At 39.3% G+C, this 16,528-nt stretch overlaps 1 protein-coding gene across 4 annotated transcripts in view; it reads left to right on the top strand.

Annotated features, from left to right (window-relative positions):
- Nucleotides 1-1,646: 1,646 nt before the first annotated feature.
- cnmd (chondromodulin) overlaps nt 1,647-16,528 on the top strand; it is a 97,008-nt gene continuing 82,126 nt past the window's right edge. For 2 of the 4 annotated variants that reach the window (XM_069890643.1, XM_069890644.1), the window contains exon 1: nt 1,647-1,858. The gene's annotated coding sequence lies outside the window, so the exon portion shown is untranslated. Of the gene's footprint in view, nt 1,859-3,795; nt 4,367-10,800; nt 10,993-16,528 lie in introns of those variants that run through there. The other 2 variants (XR_011342032.1, XR_011342031.1) reach the window with 2 other exon arrangements.

The following is a 16,528-nucleotide window of genomic DNA, read 5'->3' as shown; positions in this document are numbered from 1 at the left end:
AAACACATCCTAAAATGTCAGAGTCACATAGCTAGAGTAGATGCTCTTGGTTTATGGATAAACAAGGGAATGTCCCTGGGAAATGTAACATGGAGCATTCTAAGCTGAACAATTCAAAATTCTGTCATGCTAATCCAGGAAAAGTAGGTTTCATGAGCTGTCATTATCATTTTAGACTTACTTGAAATGACACACTTGCATCTCCTCCCTCTTCTCAACATTTCATTTTTTCACATTTATTCCTAATTGCTTTTTTATAGATGATCTCCAAGTTTGATCCATGTATCTTATATAATGCTGTTTAAAGAGATATCACACTCACATGTCAACATCTGTGTCCTTTTATCAAACATTTTAACTGCACTTAGAAAATAGAGAACATTTTCATTTCATTTCATTTCAATGATATTCTCATTTACATTTGAATTTTGAGAAAGGTGATTTTAACATGAAGTCAATCATTAGCTCAGAGATCTGCCAAGAGCAGAGTTCTGTGGCATAGGCCTCAGAAACATTTTCTGTGAAGTCGAAGCAAGGAAAAACCACCTACTAGTCATGAAGGCAAATGTAAAGCAGCCCGAATGGTCAGGAATGAGGCCTTGGCTGAGGGCTTGAGCCTTAACTCAAGTATGGCCTACTGTATTGTACAGTGTTAGTCAAAAAATAACTGGCTGACTTTGAGAATGCTCACTAGTTTTGAACATTTCACAACTTCAGCATAAGTTAGACTAATTTATCAATTTATACAGTTTCCTTCAGAGGTGGGACACAGAACCTGGAAGCTTTTTTTGCAACTCAATTTCAAAATACACACAAATCTACTTGGAAATCTCAAAACATTGAGATCACTCTTAACTGCTGTATTCCTTTCTTTCTTCCCAATTCTGTCTAATTCAAAAAGGGGCACAGTCATTGGGAAAGGAACAAGAGAAATAATGGTGAGCCATTTATTAAGGAATTAACAGTGTTTGAAGAGCAGGCACGGAATCTGCAGATTCTCGATTACAATCTGTCAACCGGTTATCAGTGGTGTTTGGCAGTGGTCAGTGTTAGGGCTACTTCCATTTATGTTCTATGTTAATGATTTGGATTGTGGAATAAATGCCTTTGTGGCTAAATTTGCAGATGCCACAAAGGTAGGTGGAGGGGCAAATGGTAATAAGGAAACAGAGAGGCTGCAGAAATTAGGAAAATGGGCAAATGAAATGTAATGTTGGAAAGTGTACAGTCAGACACTTTGGTAGAAGGAATAAAAGGACAGTGTAGCACTGCTAAAGGCAAGGGTCCAGGGCACTGACCACGTGCCAGAACTTTGTGTCCTCGGCTGTTATTCCTTGCAGGGTGAACTGTGATTCTGTAAGTTGCAGCCAGCTGTGTGCCTGGTTTGCCCAGAATGGTGGCAAGTGGACGCTTTCGGCATAAACTGCCACGGGGGATCCGTTGGTGGCAGCTGCTTAGGCTGTGGATGAGTCAGCAGGATTCATCTTGCTGCGTGCTGAAGGCAGAGCTGCTGAAATAAATGCTTTCCACACCAAGCAAGTAAACCAGTGGCTGCCATTTATTCAAACCACACATGTTCATTTTTAAGGGAGGGGACAGGCTCACAGGAGTGATGTCATAATGCTGCTGTGAGGTCTGGCCATTCCCCTGGCAACATGCTCCTGCAGTCTGAAACTTCTGCCCGTGCCCCGCCATGCAGGCTGTTCACTACAGCGATTTAGCCCATCGTGTGCCGGGTTGACCCAGCCCGCCACACCAGACTATTATTTGGATAGGGAGAAAATTTAAAATTTAGAGGTGCAAAGGGACTTTGGAGTCCTCATAAATGTTAACCTCTAGGGTGTTGGAGATGAAGAAGGTGAGTACAATGTTGGCATTCATAACTGGAGGAATTGGATACAAAAGCAAGGATGTGATGTAAAGGCTTTGTAAGGCACTGGTAAGCATACATACAGTTTTTGGCTCCTTATTGAAGCAAGGAAAGACTGGGATTAGAGTGGGTTCAGAGAAGATATACAAGAATGATTCCTGGAACATATGAAGAATGTTGGCTCTTGGACTGCACATCTTCGTACTTATAAGAATGAGGGGGACCTCATAGAAGGATTTTGAATGTTGGAAGGATTGGACAGAGTCGATGTAGCAAAGTTATTTCCCATGGGATGAGAGTTAAGGATAGGAAGGCACAACTTCAGGATTGAAGGGGACACATTTAAACAGAGATGCAAAGGAATTTATTTAGCCAGAGAGTGGTGAACCTCTGGAATTTCCTCCCAATGGCAGCTTTGGAGGCTAGGTCCTTGGGTGTATTAAAGGTAGGGATTACTAGCTATCTGAATAGTCATGGTATCAAAAATTAGGCGGAGAAAGCAGAGGGAGAATTGATTTGGTAATGATGGAATTATGGAGCAGACTCGATGGGATGAATATCCCACTTCTTTTCCTACATCTTGTGATCTTATGATGAATGGTCCATTTCATGTAAGACTTTTGAAACCTGGTTTGAATGTAGTGCTTGAACTTGTTACAAGATTACTGGAAAAGGGGGAGGGTAGCGAAGTATGTTCCATTGTGACTGTGCTTGACCTGGAGTCAGTTGAAGATGTGATGGCATAGGTACTGAAACTAAGGGGAAGGGAAACTTTCTTTGAGTGTACAATTCCAATGATACCAACTTCCCAAAGCATGATGACAGGATATTCACGTCAGGGATCCATCACTCCATCTCTAACCAATTGCACCATCAGTTTTGAGAGCAAATAATCATCAACAACACAAATGTGAATGACAATACTGAAAAAAGGGACAATGAAACCATGTTGCCAGGATAGATGGTCTAGGGCAGACACAATGGGACTTACTAAACAGGCTGTGACAGACATCTATGTGAATTTTTTTTTTAATCTGCAGATGCTGGAAATGTAAAACAAAACCAGAGGGTGCAAGATATCTTCAGGTTAGGCTACATTTGTGGGAAGGGAATATCATCCATGTTACAGGGCAGAAACACTTTACCAGAACTATAAAGGAGACAAAAAAGTCCATAAAGCTGAAAGGAGTATGGGAGAGGGAATTTCCCTGATAGGATAAAACTAAGGTGATCATGGGGATGATTAAACTAAATAGAAATCAAAAAATTCAAAGTTTTAATCTTTTCTTGGCTAAAGAAAGACTACTGCCCCAATTCATGGGTAAATGTACAATGTTACCTCTGATCTATAGAACCATGTCCTCACCATCCTAGCTGACTCTCCAACATACTGGATGCATTTTTATATCTTCCATGAGATGGACTGCTAGTCTGACAGTGATGTGCTCTCAATCACCATACTGCATGAACTTAGCACTGCATATACCACAAGGCTATTGTACAGGTCTTGCTGTCTGCTCATCATGCCCACTTGGCATGGAGGAACTGAAGCAGCATCACATAAAGTAATTCCATTGAGTGAGTAGTAGCCTTTCTTGTTTACAAAACCAACAAACTCATGCATGTTAGTGTAGCAATTAGCTCACCACTATTACAGCGCCAATGACCCAAGTTCGACTACTGTACTGTCTGTGTCTGCGTTGGTTTACTCTGGGTGTCCAGTTTCCTCCCACCTTCCTAAAACATATGGTGTTTGTTTTGGGTCTATTTGTGTGGGACAGACTAGTGGGTTGGAAGGATCTGTTGCGGTGCTGTATTTTTTTAATTTTAAAATTAAATTATCAAGTGACTTAAGTATGATATGTGGACAAGCCATTTCACCAATCACTTTGGGAAATGCTTCTTTCTATATCCTTATCACTCAGTGCTGCAAGTGTCAGATCCAGTCCAAGGAACTGTGCCACACAGCTGAATATCGCATCAGGTACCTGGGACTCCCTTCACTGCAATCTGTGAAAAGCTGCATTATTTCCAAGGCTGGTCTCTTTAGACCATGATGCAAAGAAACTGTCATCACATTCAAGATCATTCTCCATGCAGTCTATGCCATTGAAGGTGGCTGGAGGTCATTCTTGATGAGGTCAATTATTTGTTCCAGTGTCTCCTTCTCATTCACATTCCTCTAGCAACATCTTGTGGTGGTTGTTCCCCCTGTGTCATCCTCAGCATGGTGAGAACGTGCATTCCTTCAATCAGACAGATAAAAGATATTTTTTCACAAAGACAGTTCAGGGAGTAAGTTGGAAATTCATTTTTATTGCACCCAAGTTCCATGCCAGCAGAGACAGAGAAAACAAACTGATCTCATTATATAGTACCTGCACATCTAATGTTAGAGGACAGTTAAATTGCCTTTTGATCTCACGTAAAGGTACAAAGCATTATGAATTCAGAAGTACAGCAGTGATATGTATTAAAGTCTGAGTGTTTCACACAGCTTTAAAGTGAATGGCAGCAATGTTAGTAGATGAAGGAACCCATGTTTATTTACCAGTACACATTCCCTAACAGACCACGCACAGGACCAGAAAATGTGTACATATATTATCATTGAAAAAAAAAAAAAAAAAAAAAAAAAAAATTGAATGCTTCATCCAGCTTAAAAAAGAATAGCAGCTCTGTTGTCAGGAAAAGAAAATTTATTACTTTTTTTGTTTCCTGGTAGTTATAGAATCCATTTTCACAGATGACGGTTTAATCCTAGACAGAATATTCACAACAGTACTGCAATTGTTCACAGTGCATGTGTGTCAGATCCTGAAACCAAACAGTAATCTTGAGGTTTTTGTTAACTTCAGCACAGACCTGTTCTTATTCTCTTCCAGACAGTTTTTCAGGCACAGTTTCCAAAGGCATCTTTTTCGGTCTTTGAGCCAAGCAGACAATTTCTGGGCACAGTGGATCAATGTTGTTGGCAATAGCATTTAAGTGTTATGAAGGATGAAACTGCTAACTATTCTCAATGGGGAATCCAGCATTTCAGTGTTCAACATAAATACATCATTCCAAAGGTTTAGGGAAGATCAGACCATTTGCCAGCACCATCGATGGCTGCTCAAAAGGCAATTTCTGTTGTCATCTTAGCAATATTAACACAGAATTTTAAGTAACTACTCTAGTAAATTCTATCTTAAAGGCAACTAAGTCATAATATTTTCTTCTGTGTGAACACTGCCCAATGATCAATTCAACAATGTTCACCATCATGTACTGTACTCTATTCAATCGATAGGAATGATGGGTCTTTACATTCTTCCTTTAGTTCAATGGTCTTCATAATGAGTTTTAATCCAACTCATGAGTGAAAAAGTAGCAATCCCCTTAGTCATCAAGTCAAAACAATCATCTCTGAACCTGCTTCTTCCTTAATACTCCTTTACTGCTTCATCCATTCATTTGTAGCTGAAACTTAAAACTATAGAGTTCCCATCAAGCATTTCTACAGGCTGGGTATTTATTACGCCAGATGGCAGTATGTTTCATTGATGAAAATACATACCTACTTGCTCAAAGTTATTAGTTCTGCACGTCAGATATAAATTGTGACTATTTCAGTTTACGACTTCAGACTGCGCTTTTATTTCACAAAAACTCCACTGTATTCACCTTATTGATTTCTTTATTTAGATCATTGAACCATATCCACTTTAAACTTTTTGTTTGTTAATTGATTTTGCTTCCTTGGCCTTTCTTCATAGATCAATATTATAACAGTTTCAAATCATTCCCTGCACCCTCCATAAACCTTTTTATTATCTATATTCTTTTCAAATGCAGAATCATAAATATTTAAAGGCAATAAAATCTTTCGCATTTATCCATCATGAGCATTTGACATGCTATTTATTTTTTCAGCTCCTTTCAAGACATGACTTTTGCTTCATTTCCTTCATTTTAGTATGCTATTCCCTTGTGTTCAACATTGGATCTGTTCAGGGACTTCATGTAGAAAGTCAAGGTCAAGTAGAATGCTAAAGTCAAGGAGGGTCAAAGGGTGAGCAGAACTTTAGACTAGGCAGTGAAATAAGTGGAAATTGGTAGAAAGGAATGAGGGAGGAGATGAAGAGTCCAAGATGGGAGGAGGGGAAAAGAGGGAGAGTGAAGACCAGGCAGTGAAATAAGAGGAAATTGGTAGAAAGGAATGAGGGAGAAGAGGAAGAGTCCAAGATGGGAGGAGGGGAAAAGAGGGAGAGTGAAGACCAGGCAGTGAAATAAGTGGAAATTGGTAGAAAGGAATGAGGGAGAAGAGGAAGAGTCCAAGATGGGAGGAGGGGAAAAGAGGAAGAGTGAACCAGGATAGAAAAACAGAGAAAGAAAGGAAGGTGGAGATAGTGGAAGGAGAGAAAAGAAAGGGAAGAATGAGAATAGAATGGACAGAAGGAAAGGTGGCAAAATAAGAATGGATGGAGAAAGATAAAGGATAAGGGCAAAAGAGAAGGGATGAAAATATAGAAGTGCAAATTTAAGAGAGGGATGGGGAAAAGCAATGGAACAGAAAAGGAGGTAAGAAATAGAAGGTTTGGGAAGATTACAGTTCATGCAAGCAGGGAGGCAGGAGCAAGAAAAACACAGAAATAGGAGAAACAAAAGTGGGCTCTCGGGCTCCATGGGGAAATAACTGTTCTCATCAAGGCTGGGTGGATGCAATGTAGGAATGGCAGTGGAGTTGAGGAAAAGTAGATAATCAGTAGGTGAAAGTCGGCCTTGAATTTTGACTTGGAGGAGGAGTGGGAATATTTTCTCTCCTTCCTCCATGCAAGAGAAGGATGGAAATTTACAGTGTATTGATTAAATGTACAAGGAGAAGATGTCACAGATCATCCTTCCGCAAATGAATTTATTTTCAAGCTGGACTTCGTGTGATGGATGTCATAACCTTTGATTATAATGGGAACACATATCCGACCTAGAGTATTTCTCAGAAAATGTGAACACGTTACATCAAACAAAATTACATTTGAAGAAATAATGTTTCAGTGAGTGGATGGTTATTATTCACTGTATAAACAATGTCCCTAATGAGACAGGAGAAGCAGCTGCTATTAATTAATTACAATGCAAATTAAATTATTTTTTCCTGAAAAATAAAGTTGTTAGACACAACAAATTAATCTGGGACTTGGTCATTATTGGATATTGGGGAGAAAAGAGATGAAGTTGGACCTTTGAGTCTCAAAGCTTTAGGGTTCTTTCATATTATGTCTAGTCTTTACTACATTAATAGATTTCATATTTATTGTCAGAATACATGCATGACATCACATACAGCCTGAGGTTCTTTTCCGGCAGGTGAGGCAGAATAACCATTTATTGTTCACATGTAAACAAATAAAGAAATGTAAACTGACTGCAATACAGAGAGAAAAAAAAATCAAAAGGTGCACAAGAGTCCTTAAATTAGTCTCAGATTGATTTTGTCATTGAGGAGTCTGATGGTGCAGCTGCACGTGAACCTGATGGTGTGAGTCTTGTGGCACTTTTACCTTTTTCCAGATGGTAGCAGCAAGAACAGAGAGTGAGCCGGGTGGTGTGGAACCTTGATGATTGCTACTGCTCTCTGATGGCAGCATTCCCTGTAGATGTTCTCGATGGTGAGGAGGGTTTTGCCTGCAATGTCCTGGGATGGTTCCACTACATTTTGCAGGGCTTAACGCTCAGGAGTATTGGTGTCCCCATACCAGACTGTGATTCAGCCATTCAGCACACTTCCCACTACACATCTAGTTGATTTTGATTTCTATAATTAGTTAATAATTAATAATGAATCATGCAACAAACAAATTAGTCAAGAGTGAACCAAATGGACAGTGCTCTTTTTGATCTGACTTTTCCTGCTTTCATTAAGCTAGAGGTCAAGTCTAAAGCAACAGATGGGCAAGGCAATTGTTACAGTGAATGGTGCATTTCCATCAGATGTAGAGTGTCACCAAAGACCAATGCATTTTATTCCTTTTCCTTCAATCAAGTTAACAAAAGGTCATAACTCCCATCACATGGCAGGCCCTGCTTGAAAATGAAATTGTGAAGGGATGTTCTGTGACATGTCCTCACTATGCACTTAACCAAGAAGCACCTGAACTAATATAGGGTCTTAACCCAAACCATTGATAATTCCTTCCCCCACCCCACCCACACACAGTTACTGTGGGGGGGGGGGAGGAAGGAAGAGAGAGGGAGAGAGGGAGAGAGGGAGAGAGAGAGAGAGAGAGAGGGGGGGGGGCAGCATGACTTGGGCGGGTGAAGGGGGAGAGAGAGGGCAGCGCGACTCGGGCGGGTGAGGGGGTGAGAGATGGCAGCATGACTGGATACAGCAGCACAATTCAGGTGGGCTTAAGTCTGGGGCAGCTGGCTTTTGTTCTGAAATCCAGAAAATCTGGAATTCGTAACATACTGTCCCACAATGGTTCCAGATAAAGGATTGTGTACCTGTACTGTGCACAAAATATAACATTTATGAATTTCCCCAGGTTTTGGTGCTTGAAAGGTAAATGGTTACTGCTCAGGAAGGTTTTGGTCAGTTTTCAGAGAGAAATTTGTTGCTGTTTGGACACAAACTGGTTCCTTCTGATCAGCCGCTTCAGTGCCTTGCCAAAGAAACTTGCACCATAAGAGTTTTCCAGATGATAACCTCTTATTTCACATAAACCAAAGGAAATAAACAGAACATTTAGAAAGTTTTTCAAAGAATTGTACAAATCAGGATCAATGGGTATCCCGTTAAAATAGATGATTTCTTGCTTACAATGGAATTTACAAATTTGAATCAGGATGAATGGGGGGGGGGGGGCACTGAGTCCTCCCTTCTCTACAGATGAGATCAAGAAAGATTTGGGCTCATAACAGACCAACAAATAACCAAGGGAGGATGGGTTCCCCGTCAAATTTGACAGCGTTCAAAGTTACCTTAATGCCCCTTCTTATGAGGGTAGTGGATCTGACAGCGGAGACATACTCTCCTGGAGTCTTTCTCAACAGCAATTATTATGGTGATCCCAAAAAATTATAGGGATCCATAGAATTTCTCCTTCTATTGGCCAATTTCATTGCTGAATGTGGATTATAATATTACAGCAAAAGCATTAGTGCGATATTTACCAAAGTTGACAAATCCAGACCAAGCTGGATTTGGACAAAAGAGACAATCAGCAGAAAACATATGTAATATAATGCATTTGGCACAGTTGGGTGTGGATCCAGGCGTGGCCATGGCTTTGGACACGAAGGCAGTCTTTGACAGACTGGATTGTGACTTTCTGTTCAAAGTACTGTAGAAATTTAGATTGGGACAATCATGTATTAATTGGGTAAAAACAAGGTACGATAAACCCCAAGCTAAAATTATAACAAACAGGCAAATGTCTCCAGTGTTCCATCTGGGGAGATCCAGTAGGGTTGCCCACTGTCCTCATCATTGTTTATATCAGTTATAGAACAACTGGCAGATTATCTGACGGAAATAAAGGGGTTCAAGGTGGGCCAGGAGGAGCACAAAATCAATTTATTTGCCGATGATGTGCAGTATATTTGACCAAACCTGGGTGTATAATTGGCCAGGCTGAAGATCAAACTGAAAGATTATGTTAAGATCTCTGGGTACAAGATAAATTTGGATAAAAATGTAATCATGCCCTTGAAAAAGGGGATAGTCTATGGCCCTATCCATATGTAGTGACATGGAGGTTCTTAATCAAAAGGGGAATACACGTAATTTTATTTCAATGATGCATATCTTTTCCTTGTGGGTAAGGGAGAGGAGGGCAGGGGGATAAAGACCTCTGAATGTAATACGTCATTGTTGAGAAAGATTGTATTGTGCTTCTGGATTTGTGCAAGTCTTGGAAAATCAAAATTAAAATATTAAAAAAGATTGTTATGACCAGCAGAGGCAATTTATATCTTTTGAGGGATTTAAATATAATTTACCTAACACATTCATCTGCTATCTCCAATTGCAATCTTTTTTTGAGGGAAAATTGGAGACCATTAATGGTCTGACCCATGTGTTCAGACATGGAAATTGTAATTCAAAAGGGGAATGCAACCAAATTTATCTTTAATACACATGCTCTGATCCAAGATCAAAGCCCAAAATCTGGGCTACATAGATTGAGGGAGAGATGGGAATCATATTTGGGTATTATAATTAATCCACAATGCTGGACATATCTATGTGTATATAGTATGACAACCTTAATTAATTCTAGATTTCGACTGATCTATTATAATTTTCAGCACCAATTATATCTCACACCTCAAAAGATACATAAAAATCAACCAGAATTTTCCAATAGGTGTCTTAGATGTGGTATAGATGTTGGTACCTTTATATATTTCATGAAATTAAGACCCTATTGACAAAAATTTGCAGAGGTGAACTTCCCTCTAGACCCTGAATTGTTACTTCTGGAGAATTTGGCAGTTATAAAAGCCAACTTCTCCAGAAGTAAATCTAAATTTACTAAAATTGTTTGGTCAGTTGTCAGGAAATTTATAGCAGTAATATTGATCTTTGGAACATGGAAGTGCAAAGTTGTAGTCACCTTTAGAAGATTACTTATAGTCTTAGGAATAGAGATAGTATGTTCGTTGAAATTGGGCAACATTATTTAGATTACTTAATTGCTTAGATTGTACAATTTATTTTGATGTGTCTATTAGTGTACACCTTATTAGAAATTTAATACTTTTTAAATGATGCGACTAAGATGTCAAACCTTGCTCCTGTTGCTTTTTCTTTTTTTCTATTTTCACTTTTTATTTTTTTTTTCCAGACCTTATGAATGTTTTTCCATTTCATTGTATTATTGTTATTATATTAATTGAATCCTGTATTCTGTATTTTCTTAAAACTTAATTTTTTTTTTTAAAAGGTAAGACTTTGGACCCAAGTGCATCAAGCTCTCAAGTAGGTTTCCTGCTGGCCTGATCCATAAAGACATTTAAAACAGGCCTATTGCTGCACTTAGTTTCTCAGTGTGAACATTTGATGCAGCTTATATATAATTCAGTTGTGGTTATGTTCTCCTCTTCCTTGCAAACAGACAGTTTCATAGGTTCATAAAAACCAAAGATGTACCATTAACCTTAGAAGTGTGTTGAAATGACACTCTGAATGAACAATTACCATTTATTAAGAAGCAATCTGCCTTGCTCTCTATCACCATTTCATTCCTAATTTCAACAGGTGACATAGCAGCTGCAGTATAGCTGGCAATGTCAAATTGGATTAGGCCTATTTCTTCATTAGTCCAAATGACAAAATGCTGTTTAACTCTGACTCAAAAGCACATGGGAAATATCAAGCATCATTTAATTAGTAAAAGTTGTGTAGGCCTATACATGTAGACCAAAGGGCCCAAGGATTGACAAGAATTGGTCCACTTAGATACAAATGAGTCAAACTGCCACCAGCAATATCTTTCAGTAAGCTCCTGCATAGAAGGGATTTTGAAATGAATAATGAAGGAGGCCAATTGCTGTAAATGTTCACTATAGATGAATAATCTGGCTCCTCCTTTGGAGTCAGGATATACACTGGATTATTCTGGTAGTAGACAAAGTAAAACAGTTCCCATTTGCATCTGCAAGCTTCCTGAACAATAAGATAGTGTTTTAGAATGATGGCAGTTTTTTAAAAAAAATCAGTATAAATTAGAGCCCAACCACACTTCAGGAGGAGCAGCCAAAATGTACAATAAATAGCAAAATATTACTAAATGACACACACACTTGGCAGGTCATGACTACTGCAATAGAGCAAAACACTTGACAGTCATAGTCAGCCTCTTTTATATGTCTCCAAATGTATACTTTCATTGGTTTCTTAGTCCACCTAACTTCAGGACAAAGTAGAATCAAGATCTGATTTAACATGAAATTTGTTCTCTAAACTGATCAGTATCTGCAGAGATTTCAATTAATATTTTACATTTTCAATTGGGTGCATAAACAAAGTGAGAAGTTTCAATGAGTGAACTGTTTCTTTTGAAGCTATTTCAATTGAGGAAGATAGAGATTTACGTAACTAGCTAATGATCTAATACATCATCAGATTTTCAATACCTGGAGCTGGTAGATTTCATTCCTTTGATGCATGTTGATGAACACTGCAAGTGCCAAATCATTCCTAAACAACAGGCATTACATGTGACTACTTTTGTCACACCAACTCCACCATTCAGAATGCTGAAAGCATGTTAGTTGCAAAGGTCTGGCTGGATTACACCATAGACAGATCATGAGATCAATCAATGTTCACTACTGATAAAATGGAGCTCGACACTCCCATCTAATGCTCTCTCTTAACCTTGCACTGCTGAACACATGTTCAGCAGCAGGAATAACTGTTTGAAATGACCATTAATGATTGCAGGTTAATTGCTGATTGATACCTACCAGCTTTTTGTCATATCTCTCTAAATGAGTTGATGTTTTTCAAGGTCCTTAAGAATAAAAGACTTGAGGGAGGTTTCAAGTAGCTCTGGGCTTGGATATTTTAGGCTGCAACATCCTGCTTTGGACAGTGGAACTCTGGTCTGGCTAGCTTACTGATTACAAAAATTAAATGACAGTGGTGGGAGAGAGTGAGAGGAGAGCAAACTCAGTCGACAGAGCTGTTACCATCCCCTCAGAGCAAGATCTGTCTTGAGATCATCAAGGCACATTTACCCAGAGCCATAATAGCACTAATCTGAGGTTGCATGACAAGAACATAAATAGCATGACAGTATTCTAAGCTACCATTGGAATGTGCCAACGTCTGATTGTTCCTGCCAATGCTGCAATGGAATCTGGGAGTTTTGCACCCAAATGATGCAGGTTAGGTTTGCAAGTATGGTGATGGAACAGCTCATTATTTTCATGCAAGAATTAATAGCTTCCAAGGTCTGTACAACATTGCTTCCAGATCTCTGCCTTGCTCCTGAGATTGCAATGAAGTTTTCTGGAAAGTTCGTCAATACTGGATGCATTTTCATTTGCAAATCCAACAGCTTCTTTTGTAGCTACAACAGACTGCACATAGTTCAATCTGGAACAGAAAAAAAAACATACCACTGAAGGAACTCAGAGGAGATGACACCAACTGCAGCAAATGCAGTCAATTAGGTTGGACAAGATTCATGTGAAACACTGCTTTATCTGGAAACTTTCAAGTGCTCATTTTGAACTTAGCCCTTTGGATGTTTATGATTATGTTTGCATAAAAGGGCAAATTTATAAGTTACAACTTGAGTACATATCACCCTCTTGGACAATTTGCCATGAAACTAGCACTGTGCTACCTACAATTTTCAAATAAGAATAATAATAATGAGGAAAATGCATCTAAGTTCTCAGAAATCACTTGAGCATTCAAAGAATTGGTCCTTGAGTTGTAACTCAAAGTTTCTTCTGTGCATGTAGATTCCTACTGAAAGCAAAATAGAACTCTGAACAAACTGATGGAGGAACTAATCAGGTTGAGCAGCATCCGTGGAGGCAAATGGATAGTTTGACGGAGTCTCATCCAGAAACACTGATTATCCCTCTGCCTCCACAGACACTATTTGACCTGCTGAGTTCTTGCTCCAGCATCTGTAGTCTCTCACGTTTCCAATATAAACCTGAAGACGGGGTTCGCCAAGCTTTTTCCAGAACTAAATGAGGTCTTATTTTTCCAATTTGCTTTACATTTCAAAACACAAATAGCTTAATGTTAGCAGTGAATTTTCAAGGAATGACCACATGCATTAAAGAAAATCTGCAAGAGGGTGGACAAGATTGGGCCACGTTGAATCTAGAAGTATGTACAATACAGTATTTAATACAAGTAAATAAAATCTTTCTGAATGCAGCTGAAATAGTTAAGCTCGTAGCTAAAAGAGATTTAGGGATGTTAATAGATTGAACTTCAACCCTTATCAGCATGCAGCAAAGCAAAGGGAATAGTGGATAGAAATAAATCATAAATGATAAATTCATGAAGGTTATAACCTACCAATTTAACAGAGGTGCTTTTTTGAAAAGTGAAAATGGTAAGGCAATGGATTCCCATAAGGAAACCTGGTATTAAAACTAGCTTGAAAAATAATTTACAAAGAGTATGTTGTTGAATGACTCATGGAACTGAGGTCATTGAGCAGAAAATGTCCTCTTCTCAGGAAAGTGATGTTAGTGGGATCCATAGCAGTCTCTTTTGTTTGACAAATTTATAAGGGGTTAAGAGACATGAAGATTGTGGCTAAATTTGTGTATGGTAGGAACAATAACTCAATTATCATTGTTACCACAAGATCATCAGGTTATTGGAAAACAAATTAGCTGGACTTTGATATTTTTAGCTGACGGTTCCAGTGCTCTAATATTAATAATACTCATTATTCATGAAGATATGGGTGAGAAAGTCATATTTGATCCATATTGTATTATAGTTATCACGTACTATGTTCGCTTCTCCTTTCTAGAAAATAACAATAAAATCTTAGATGCAGAGAAAAGAGAAATTTCATTTGCAGTAACTTACTACTGAGAAAATTATGACATTGCAGAGTTGATAACAAAACTTTCTGTCAAACTACTGAATTGTCCAGATTGAAAGTAAAAGTATAGGTTTAACATCAATAAAGTGCTTTGTCTGACTATTTACTGTTAATTGCTAATTTTGTCACCAAAGTTACATAAAATTAACATCACACATATTTTATTGGTATAATCAAAAGGGTTCTGCAGGATGAGTTAAAAGTCTCAGCGAGCATATCAGAATGAAAATGTTTCACCTAATCTAGCTAACCACCATGGCAAAATGTGGAAGTACTGCAATTTTAACATTTCATTGTATTTAGGCAGAATGAAATTGAACGATATAGATCAATGAGCCTATCTATGGAAAGGAATGAGTGCTAATGTTATCAGCTCTTCCAAGACCTGTGCAAGGTTTGATGAGAAGAACAGGATGATGCCAAAGAAGGCTCCATGTCCACATGATGAACTGGCCCTCTGCATAGCCAAGGTGAAACCACATAAGGCGGTGGGACCATAAAACATTCCAGGTCAGGTACTGAAGGACTGCACAGACAAATTAATAGAGGTCTTTATGGACATCTTCAACATCTCAGTGCAGCAGTCCATAGGGTTCAAGACAGCCACCATCATCCCAGTACCCAAGAGGGTAACAACAACAGGACTCAATCACTACCATCCTGTGGCATTGACTTATGAAATGCTTTGAGTGTCTGGTAATGGAATGCTTCAAAGCACACTTCCCAGTGATGCTGGATCCATTTCAGTTTGCCAATAGAAGAAACCATTCCACAGATGATGCTAAGGCCTTGTTGCTTCACTCCATGCTAGTTCATCTGGAGTATGATGCCTCATACACCAGGCTGCTGTTCATTGACTTCAGCTCAGCATTTAATACGATCATTCCCCAGAGGCTGGTGGAGGAGGCATCATACTCCAGATGAACTAGCACGGAGTGAAGCAACAAGGCCTTAGTATCATCTGTGGAATGGTTTCTTGCTGGGACTCAATGCCCCTTTCTGTAATTGGATTCTAACAGAAAGACCACAGTCTGTCCAGATTGGTAGCAGAATATTAAACACCATCACGATGAACACTGGCACACCTCAGGGCTCTGTGCTCAGCCTGCTCCTGTTCATGCTACTGACCCACGACTGCATCACCAGATCCAGCTCCAACATTATCATCGTGTGCAGATGACACACACAGTATTTGGCCTCATCAGCAACAACAATGAGTCACGCTACATAGAAGAGGTGGAAAATCTCATGAAATGGTGCGAAAGTAAAAACGTGAGTCTCAACAAGACAAAGGAAGTGATCGTGAACTACAGAAGGACCAGGATCGACCACCCTCCTCTACACATCCTCAACTCTGGAGAGAGTGGAAAGCACCAAGTTCCTGGAGTTCACTTAACTAGTGACCTATCGTGGACACTCAACATCTCTTCACTTGTCAACAGTGACTACACTTCGTGAGAAGACTGAAGTGGGCAAGGCTATTGACCACTATTATGTAAACCTTCTATAGGAGCTCTATCAAGAGCATCCTGGTCGGCTGCCTCACAGTGTGGTATGGTTGCTGCATAGAAATGGATCAGAGATCAATCCACAGGACCATTAGAGTGGCAGAGAGGATAACAGGAGTCTCTCTTCCCCTCCCCCCACCCTTCCCCCCCCCCCCACCCCACCAACATGATCTACTAGTATCGATGCCTGAAGACAGCATGCAAAATTATTGACAACCCCTTCCACTCTGCACACAGCATCTTTCAGCTGCTCCCATTGAGGAAGAGATTCCGGTCAGATGTATCAGAGCCAGCACGACCAGGGTGAGGAACAGCTTCTTCCCACGGGCAGTGAGAATGATCAAAGGAACTGCTCACACTAACTATCCACAACTCTCATTTGTACAAAATAATACTTATTTATTTAATAGATAAAATACTTGGCCTCCATATATATTTGTCTGAATGTGTGTTATATTTGGTTGTGAGTCTACAAGTTTTGCATCGAGGACCGGAAAACGCTATTTCATCAGATTGTGCAATCAAATGACAATAAACATGACTTGACAATTTACTGATAATAGAATCTCTCT

This window comes from Narcine bancroftii, chromosome 7 (genome assembly GCF_036971445.1).
Source record: "Narcine bancroftii isolate sNarBan1 chromosome 7, sNarBan1.hap1, whole genome shotgun sequence".
NCBI classification, from domain to species: Eukaryota; Metazoa; Chordata; class Chondrichthyes; order Torpediniformes; family Narcinidae; genus Narcine; species Narcine bancroftii.
Note: the sequence above shows the minus strand (reverse complement) of the source record. Positions and strands in the feature narration are given on the sequence as shown.